The sequence below is a fragment of the Pteropus medius genome, unplaced genomic scaffold (genome assembly GCF_902729225.1).
Source record: "Pteropus medius unplaced genomic scaffold, Ma_sr-lr_union100, whole genome shotgun sequence".
Classification (NCBI taxonomy): Eukaryota; Metazoa; Chordata; class Mammalia; order Chiroptera; family Pteropodidae; genus Pteropus; species Pteropus medius.
In genome coordinates, this window is record NW_024342466.1 from 907,088 (window position 1) to 917,473 (window position 10,386).

General features: G+C 47.2%; 1 pseudogene; it reads left to right on the top strand.

Annotated features, from left to right (window-relative positions):
- Window positions 1–8,454: 8,454 nt before the first annotated feature.
- Window positions 8,455–9,040, top strand: LOC120600626 (heat shock factor-binding protein 1-like; annotated as a pseudogene).
- Window positions 9,041–10,386: the final 1,346 nt, after the last annotated feature.

Here is a 10,386-nt window from a genome sequence, read left to right on the forward strand (position 1 = left end):
CATCTTTTTTCTTCTGACATCAATAATTAAACATCAGTGACTTCTCCTCTTCAAATGACAAAATCTTTACCAGGCTTTGTTCCTTGTTTCTCCGCCTGCCACACTCATCACCCGCCCTTCCCCCACGCACTTTGAAAACCACGCGATTTTTACTTCAGAACCAACCCTTCTTTACAAGAACCCTTCCTTAAAAATCGAATTAACCGTCCTCGCTACAATAGCAAAATATTTTTAGGTATTTCTCATCAGACCGGTCTCTGCGTTCACAGTTTATTTGTAGTCTATCTCCCCTTTGTGGCATTTTTATTCTGCGTTACTATTTACTTCAAGAATCATTGTATAATGAGCAACCATGATGTATTTTCTGACTCCTTAAATGTTTGAAAGGAACTGTGCCTTTTATGTGAATAATAATGAATTTGGGAATAAAATTCTAGGGTCACAATTTTTTTCCTTAGAACCCTATAAAAATCACCGTCTTTTTATTTTGTATTGCGATTGGGAAGCTGAACAAAAATTTTATATCTTTCTGTCTAAATAATCGTTCTTCCCCTAACTGAAATCAAGTAGGACTACCTGTCTGTATTTGAAATGCACACGTGTCACCAAGATATGGTAAAGTGGGGGGCTTCTTTTAGTTTTTCTTTGATAATTTTTTGCCTTTTAAGTGTTTTAAGCAAATTATTCTTCCAATCATTAGTTTGGTTTCCAACAGCACCCACACTCCCCTGCTCTCTGCTGACTTTCTTCCTCTTTCATGGTGAGCAAGCTGGGACCCCCCGATGTGTCTCTGCACCCTCGTCTTCATCAGTGGGAGACTGAATCGACCCCTGTCGGTCACCAGTGTAGACTCCACCTGCAGTTTGCTGATCAATGTACAATCTTACCTGGCAGTGAGGCAGGTGTTTTATGGCTCCATCTGTGGTCCCCCACCCCACCCCCATCCCCAGGTGTGCTGCACATAGAGACAGGCCACGAGAAAGCTTACCTTTCTGAATGTGCAGGTGGGCTGGGGAGAAAATATCAAAAGGTGCCGCTACGGGATGATAAGACAGGTGTGTGTTCAGGGGCAGGTGCGGGTCAAGGTCCCAGCCGCACCTGGTTAGCTACCTAGGCCACGCTGAGGTCTATGGGGCGAATGTTCCATCCGCAGCTTTTTTATGTAGGGATTTAGAACTCCAGAGACCATCTTCTCCGTCCTGCCGACCACCGCCATCCCGGCCACTCTTCCAGCCCACAGCGGTGAGCGTGTAGGTGCCTGGCCCACTTAGAGCTCAAATCTCCGGGAGGCGGGGCTTAAGATGCTGTATGGGGCTGTGGCGGGCCCACCCTGTGCTGTCCCACGGGTGTGCTAATCAAAACCACGGCTGTGAAGCAACTGCCCTTCTCTGCCCTCTGACCCCATATCAGAAATCTCTGCACTGCATCTCATGACAAGCCCCACTTCCTCTTCCGTAGCTGAGCAAAATGTCCACAGAAGAGTGATAATGTGGCCAGTCACCGTCTTGGGACATTAGAATCGTTCTCACGCTGAATCTGCCTCCTCGCTTCGACCCCCACGGCCCCGTCCTCGGTAATCAGCTGGGCACACTCCCGGACTGGGGCGGGGCATCTCTGGGCCCTCGTCCCTCTGTTTTGAGGCTGGCTCTTCTCAGCTCGCATGCCCTCTCTGTTCTCAGAACATGTTTCCTGTTTCATGTCACTCATTCCATCATTGGGCAACTGACGGATGTGTTCATCCTAATGACAAATGTCTAGCGCATGGGCTGCAGCTCTCCAGCCCCGTACCCTTGACAGACATCACTCATCAATCACGGTGCGTTCGGTCTGAGTCTAAATGGGGCCCTGACTGTCTCGGTCTCCTAGGGCTGAGACAAACTGCCTTGAACTTGATAGCTTAAACAGCATAAATGTATCTGCTTGGAGTTTAATAGGTCTAAAGTCCAACGCGGGTCTCACTGGGCTAAAGTCTAGGCGGAGACAGGGCCGTGTTATGGTTCGGGAACCGGGCGGGGCGGGGCGGGGGGCGGTGCGGTCCTTGCTAATTGTGATCATTGGCAGAATTCAGTCCTGTGCTGTTGCAGGGCTAAAGTCTCCACTTCCTGGCCGGCTGCCAGCTGGAGGCCACTGTCAGCAGCCGGTGGCCTTGCACGCAACTTCCTAAATCTTAGAACCGACATTAGGGCGTCACGACCTCCTCAGGCCGCCATCTTTCTGACCCACCGTTCCTCCACTTTTAAAAACTCATGTGATTACACTGGGCCCGCAGGGATAATCTGGAATCTTCTCCTCATCTCATCCTCCTTTTAATCGCATCTGCAAAGCACCTTTTATTCATGGGTCCCAGGGGACTGGGGCGTAGACACCTCCTTTTGGGAACCAGTCCTCTGCTTACCACACAGACCAAATCCAAATCTTTTTTCTTTTCCCTTTTCTCCATCTTTATTGGGGGGTCGTCTTTGTCTTTTAGACTGCTGTAACAAAATGTCGCAGACTGGGCACCTTGTAAACCACAGACATTTGTTTTTCGCAGTTCTAGAGGCTGGAAGTCAAGGTCATGGTGCCAGTACAGTCAGGACGGACCACCCTCCTGCCACAGACACCCCCAGTGTCCCCCGTGGCAGAAGGGGTGGGACGGCTCTCTCTGGCCTTTTTACAAGAGCATGAGTCCCCGACGCGAGGCCCCCACCCTCATGACCTAACCTCCCCCATGGGCCTCACCTCCCAACACCATCCTCTCGGGGGTGAGGACCGCAACTTTTGATTTTGGGGGGAGGGTGGTGAGGGGCATATTCAGACCGTAGCAGACAGGACTGACAGATGAAAATTTACATATTTGAGGTATATGACTTACTGTTTTACTATACACATACATTGTGAAATAATCAGGAACATCAAGCTAATTAACATATCTATCACCTCGCAAAGTTACCACTTGTGCGTGTGTGTGTGTGCGTGTGTGTGTGTGTGTGTGTGGTTAGAACACTTAAGATCAACTCACTTCATGAATTTCAGGTATATACCATAGTAAAACAAGTGTCCATGCTTCACAGGTCATGCTAATCCTCCCGAACTTGCATAACTCACCTTGGACTCCTTGGACCACTGTCTTCTTCCCTTTTTCCTTACCCTTCTCTCACTGCACCTACCCTGCTCGTTTCTCACAAGACCGACCGTTTGAGATGAAGAAGATATTGGTCTAGGGTCTCCCATCACTCACACAAATGGCGTGTTAATCGGCTTGACTCTAGTAATCACCTCTCTGCGTAGATGTACAGCAAATCATGTACTCTTTGAATATATACAGTGGTTATTTTTGAAACACAATAAAAACAAAGAAAGCCTGGCACGTGCAAGCAGACAGATGAACCTGGAGGACGCTGTGTTAAGCGAAATGAGCCAGTCCTTTTCAAACTGCACTCCGGGCGGTCACCGCGAACTGATTGCTGCTGGTGCTTGAAATAAGTCTACCAGGCGTTTCTGGAGTACAGACATGGGGACGTGCGCTAATGGACACGCTCCGCTCAGCGTGAACTTTGAGATGTTGATTCTTTCTGGAGCAAATTGTAAGAAAATTGGCACTCCTGGGAAAGAGGGTGGTTATTAAATGGCCCTGGTGGCCTGCACAGTGCCTTTCTGCGTGGCGTCCATCCCAACTGGGAGCATCCGATTCCCACAGTGCCAGCTGCAGCTGCCCAGCTCCACCGACACCACTCGACTTCAAGCCACTTGGGGATTCTGAGGCCACAGCTACCTGACATCGAAATAACCCATCAGCTTCAAAAAACAACAAGCGAAACAGTTACAAACAAAACAGCTGTTTGAACCAACTATGTGTTTTTCGCCCTTTAACTGGTGTTTTATCTACTGACAACCCTAGAAAAAGCCTTCACACATAAAGGATGTGAGTTAAATATGGATTCTCTGTGTGTCTGTGCTGGGAATGACTTCATGGATAACGGTGATTGACGCCTCCACGGGTCTCGGATAGGCACGGATGTAATTAAGAAGCCAGCTGATGCAGGCTGACAAATCCCCCTCTGACTTTAGAACACTGAGGCGTGGAATAAATTTCATTCTTGGCATTTAAACCAGCTTCCGAATTAACCATTTCCTTCATTTGCCTTCTTTGCTAACGTTTGCGTTTTCCTTTCATTTTTAGACATTCGTTCCAATGACGCTATTATTTGGGTCTTAACGGGTGATCTATTAAGGGATGATCTATGACTGCTATTAATCTGTTTAGAAATTTACGTCTTCCATTGATTTGTTGTTGAACAAAATAAAAACCTGTGTCGGATTTAAACAAATCAATAAATTCAGGAAGAGTCACAGTGAAAGGCAACAATCCCGCTACACTCCCTTCTCCTCGACTCTCGCTCCAGAAGCATCATCATTTAACTTGGTCCTTTCTTGCTCATGGGGGTCCCGTGTGGTGGTCACATATATCTCAATACTACGCATACATCATGTGGTCCTGATTTATCCACTTTTCATTTGCTGGTGGCCTTCTGTTACGATGTAAGTCAACACCCCCACTTCCCTCTACCCAAGATAGTCACAGCACCATTTCTGGTCACTTTCACAAACATTACCCCCGATAAACTTCTTCTATTCCTAATTTCGTTTCAATGTCTGCTTCCCAATGGCCCGATTAATGTAGCAGCACCAACAGTATCTGAGAAAGCAGATGATGAGGTGGGCTTTGAATAGGGCGATCTGATACCATAAAGGTCTCAGTTGTCCCATTTACATTTACAAATGTCAAAATTCCAATAAGGATGTCTACAAGTAGTTTCGTGAACCTAGGAAAGTTGACACTGATGTTCCAGTAGAAAATTAAATATGTAAGAATAGCTAAGGAAACAGAAGGAAGAAAAAAAATCTGTGCCAGGATGTTCTCCTCCAGATGTGAAAACGTTCTGGAAGCCCTCCGTAAGGACAGCAGTGAAGACTGGATCATGACTAGGTAGACAGACAGGTGGAATAGAACAAATAATCTGGAAATGGTCTCAAGTACATATGGAAATTTAGATAATATCTGTTATATAAAGAATTCTTAAAAATTGAGAGTAAAGTGACCATAAGTCTGATAGAAAACTAGGCAAAAAAACATGAGCAATCAATTTACAAAAAGATATTAAAATGGTCAACAGACATAAAAATATTTTAATCTCACTCATAATAATAGAAATGCAAATTTAAACTACATCGAGATTCCATTTCTCACCTATTTAAATTGACAAAAATTCAAAAGTCTGACAATACATTGTATTGGCAAAACAGTGAGAAAACAGGCTTCTCTCATTTTGCGGGCACGAATGTGAATTGGTACAACCCTTGGCTAGTGGGAGTGCTTTCAAGATGGCCCCGTGGAGGAGAATTTGGCAATTTCTAACAAAACCACCTTCATTTTTACCTTGCGATTTTTCAGTCTGACATATGAACACAAGACTGTTCATTCCACACTATTTGTAATGGGAAACCATCCAGACGCCTGCCCTAAGAAAACAGGTCAATGAACTATGGCGCGCCCACACCGTGGAGTACTATGCAGCCCACACCAGGAGTGTACAAAAAGAATGAGACAAAAATGACATGGAGGGATCAGAGACGTGCTACTAAGTTAAAAAGTGGGGGTTAATAAGGAGAACTAAGATATGTTACTATCGATGAGGAGAAAAAAGAGAGAATGGGAAAATATACGTGTATCTTGTTCATTTGTGCAAAAAGATACACAGGAAAGATAAACCAGAAATTAATGGCAGTTACCTCCAGACAAAAGGGCGAAAGGGACGGGGAAGGGCATATGCCTTGAGCTAGTTCTGATTTTAGAACCATGTTGACGTTTCATATACTTAAAATCAACAACAAAGAGAAAAATAAAACTAACGATGAAGTACAAACAGAAACAAACCAACTTTAGTATTATGTGATCTCAAATGAATCATATACCCACACTGGAGGATGAGGATGAAGGACAAACCCAAATAACATTTCCACACAGGATTAGATGCTACATTCTAGAGATGGAAAGAACAGTGAACGAATATTGAACGCTAGCTATGATGTGTGTTTTGCTCAGTAGTGTGAATTAGCACTTCTGAAACTGGATGATGGATGGATGGATGGATGGATGATGGATGGATGGATAGATGGATTATTGATGGATTTTTTTTCTCTGTCTGCTGAGAGGGCCTAGAAGTAATAATAGTACATGGGAATTATCAAACCTATTACCCAGATCTTAGGTTCTAAATACCACCCCCAATAAAAAGAATGAGAGTTTCTTAGAAATGGCTGGTTTCAGTTCTGAAGATGGAAAATAACCCAGAGCTTCTTGTGCCTGAAGATATGGATTGCTCAAAGAATGATGGGAACATGTCACAAGGACACGGGACCATCTTGAAAGCACTCCCATTAGCCAAATCTGGGACAATCTGAGCATCAAACCAAATGATGAGAAAATATTGACAGACACAAACAAAGGAAGAAGAGAAAAGTTTTCTTCCTTACATAAAATAACAACTAATACATGTAAAAGGAATCACAAAATTAGAAAAAAAAAAATCTCCATTTGGTGACCAGCATAATAAATACTGATTCAAGATGTAACCGGTGGCTTGATGGGCACCTGTCATTGTAGGGACGGTACGGAGACACTAACCATGAGAGAGGAGATGACTCGCAGAACAGTTTCCTGGTCGCGAAGGCTCACCCATCGTGAAAACCCAAATTGGGACAGAACGTAGGCCAAGTAGCACATCAGACGACAAGAGATACCTTTGTCCCCTGGACAACCCACTTCTCTCTGGCCTCATCGTCGCTAGGCACATCAAAGCTGTGGGGTGGGCTCCGCCAGGGGCCGCCAGACCCGTAGACATGCTCTGTCGCTTTAAAGGGTAGCCGGGCAGCGAGCTGACGCGGAGGAGGGCGGCGTCCTCCTGCAAGCCAGTGGGCTGGCAGCGCCGAACCAGCCCCTGGGATTCAGCGTGGCCGCTTCAAAAAGCACGCAATCCTAACTCTCAAACGCAGGCGCTGAGTCCCTGCGTGCAGAGGGTCTCCTGTGAATTGCAGCATTTTTATTGCACTGGATGTTCCTTGTCATCATTCAAATGAAACATATCGAGACAGTCCTGGAGTGGGCACCATATGGTTAGCCTCCCTGTCCCTGAGTGACACTAAAAAGAATAATGACATCCTTCCAAGTCTGACTCGATCGTTTTCATCACGGAGCTGTGAGCACCCCGGGTACTGATCCCGCTCGGCTTCCTGGTTCCTGCCCCCAGCCTGGTCGGGAATGCAATTAACAAGCCCCGCCTTGCAGAGTAAGTTACTCAGTCGTTACAACTGGGAAAATGGATCTGCCCGGAAGGGAAACAAAAATTGTAGGTTTCCACTCAAGCCCTTTGCCCCTCATGACCAGCAGTGCCGTTCCCCGCTAGGGAGAATGTGGGTTTTGTTTTGGTTCGATTGTCAAGTCAAAATTTCCACTTTCTTGTCAATTCGCTGGTTACCATCTGTTTAGCTGAAGGGCTCTGAAGATTCTAACCCCACGTTTCGTGTTGGGGACCATTTGTGTGCCTGCTTCGCCATCCAGGGTTTGCTTGGCCTGCTTTTCAGAGGGGAAGGAAAACCGCATCCGACGTGTATGGAAGCAGAGATTTCTTTCTCCCCCGGAGAAACTAAAGTCATTGAAAACTTAAACTTTGTGTTTTAATTTAGTATTAATAGAGTTTAGAGGTAGCATCCAAATAGACTTTCTTTTATTTAATGTTCTAAAATCTTTTACCCGAATACTTCTTTAAAATGACAATTTTATGTTTTATTTATCTAGAAAAAGCAAAAATGCTTTTCCCCCCTCTTTTTGGAATGAATATATACACTTCTTGAAGAGTTACGTAACCACATTGGAGAAAACGTGGAAAACAGAAAATATTATCCGCAGCCCCCGCGGCAGAAAACAAATGTTTGGTATTCGTTTGGACTATTTTGCCCCTTTTTATTTTTGCGTTTTTCTCTGCTCACAATTTAACTCCTGCAAGATAAAGACTCGATGTCGAGCCCCCAACACAAGGACTTCAAAGCAGTCGGCACAGCTCAGAGTTCCATGGGACTCTTGTATCCCCAGAACATCTAATCCTGCAGCTCTCAGAGCTGTAGGGACAGAAACCAGTAAGTCCCCCGGTGGGCCACAGGAAATCAGAGTAAGGGAGGGCACCCCTGCCTCAGCCCCGGTTCCAGGACACGGCCTTCTTACTCCTGGGACACAGTCGGATTCGGGGTGTCTACTGTACCCTGGAGGATGGCGCCCCTCCTCAGAGCACTGACCCCCAGCGGGTGTTTCAGCTGTGCCTCGCAGGACACCGCAGCCCTTCGTTGACAGGTGGCGGTTTCTGCACGGTGCGATCTGGAACACGCCAGCAGAGCCCATGCTCGTGGGGCCCGCTCGCCCTTCCTTCATCCCTCCTGGGCGACGACGCCAGATTGCGTGGGAGTCCAAGCCTGTGGATCAAGCACTGGGAAGCAGCCGGCTAGCAGAGGGCAGCTGAGGGTCTGAGACACCGCCGGCAAGCATGAAGCTGGCGGAGTCAGGCCCCAGGACCCGACAGGACCCACCTCAGTGGCGCAGACGCCCCTGCAGGAGATGCAAGATAAGCTTCAGACCACATCCGACCAGATCACTGGAAGCACCGATGACGTGAATATCCGCGTTGATGACCTGGAGGAAAACACCGCAGACCCCACAACACAGGCGGAGGCAGTACTAGAAGGTAAAAGTAGGGTTCTTGCTACACGGAAGAGCTGAAGGTTGCTCACTCACGCGGGAACCTGGAACGCCGTTTGACAAGCCCAGAGAGGACAGAATGGCTTTGTGAATGAACTGCTTACTCCGTGCACACGTTTCGCATTTCAAGCGTGCGTTCTTCTCACTTAATTCTCTTATAGAATGATTTTTTTTCCCCCAGTTTCTTGAACATGGTAACTTCACATCTCGGACCTTGGTCAGTTGTTCTATTAAAAATTTTAAACACTCAAACTTTGCTGGTTCCTGCATAAAACTGTCAAATTTTTTGGTGTACTTTTGTGAAGTCATTTTTTTCTATCATTCCTTTTATAATGATTGCTTTTTGATAAAAGTCGTTGTGTAGTTTTTTTTTTATCAGATTAATAGTAAATCCTTCAATTATTTAAAATAAATTCGTCCACGTCACCAGTACACAGACCAGAGCAGTCTTCGGGTGTTGGGTACGTTACCTCTGGAGCCAGCAGCGACCAGCTGCTACGCTTCCCTCTTTCTGGGAAAGGATGCGAGACGCAGCAGCTTGCCTTCTACTTTGGGCACAACTCTGAATGTGTCTCTGTGGACCAAGCCCCTAAAACCTGTACTGAAGTCACAGGTCCCCGAGTGCTCGCAGTGTTTGCCCGCCACCCCTGAGCCCACGTGTCCTGCCAAGGCCTCCAGCACACCAGCCACCTCTTGCTCGTCACCACGTGATGTCAGTGGGATGGACTCATGTGATGGTTGCAGGAGGTCCAGAGGGGGCGAGGCTCTCTGGTCCATGTTATGATCAGGACGGGAGCGTGGACGCGGCTCCTGGGACGAGCTGTGAATGTACATTTTTGTCCATCACGAGTGAATATGAACGGTTTCAGGTCCTCTCTCCCGACTGAGATGGAGGAGAACACATTCACCAGATCGGCGGTCGCATGACACAGGACGCGGCCATGCGAACCCACTGCAGCAAGAACGCCGTGTCCAGCACAGCAGCTGCACCGGGCAGGGCTGCCGCGTGGCTGGAACGCCGGTGGTCCAGGGTCACCCCACAGATCCGTCTGCACCCAGATCCATCCCGCAGGAGCCAGGCTGGCGAATTAACTGAGATTATGATTGAGACCACTGCTCTGCGTTTTAGGTCTCTGATGATGGCGCTAATGTCCCCTACTACTCCTCCCCCGATAGGATGTGCTCTTGTTTCTTTCTTGGTATCTCGGACTGTGGGGAGGAGGCGACATCTCACTATAACGCTCCTTCCATGAACCAGCGAACCATCGTGGTGGTTCTGCCCACTGTGGACTAGATCGATCCCAATTCCACAGTGGGGACCGAGGAAAGAACCAGCAGGTGGCTTCGCCCAACCACCTGACACATTCTGAGTTGGGCTTTGGCCGGGATGCCATCTATTCCTTGGTCCCTACATGCCCTCACTCCAACGGGGGACCATGGGGACACTTTGGGTCTCTGAATATCATTGTCAGCACAGACCCTTGGACTAAAAGTACTCAGGAGGTCCTGGTATTCTCCTCTCCGTGGTGTCTAGGACATAGTCCCCTTGGGGAAGGACTGGGGGGGTGGTTGCTAAAGCATATAGTTGTGATGATGTT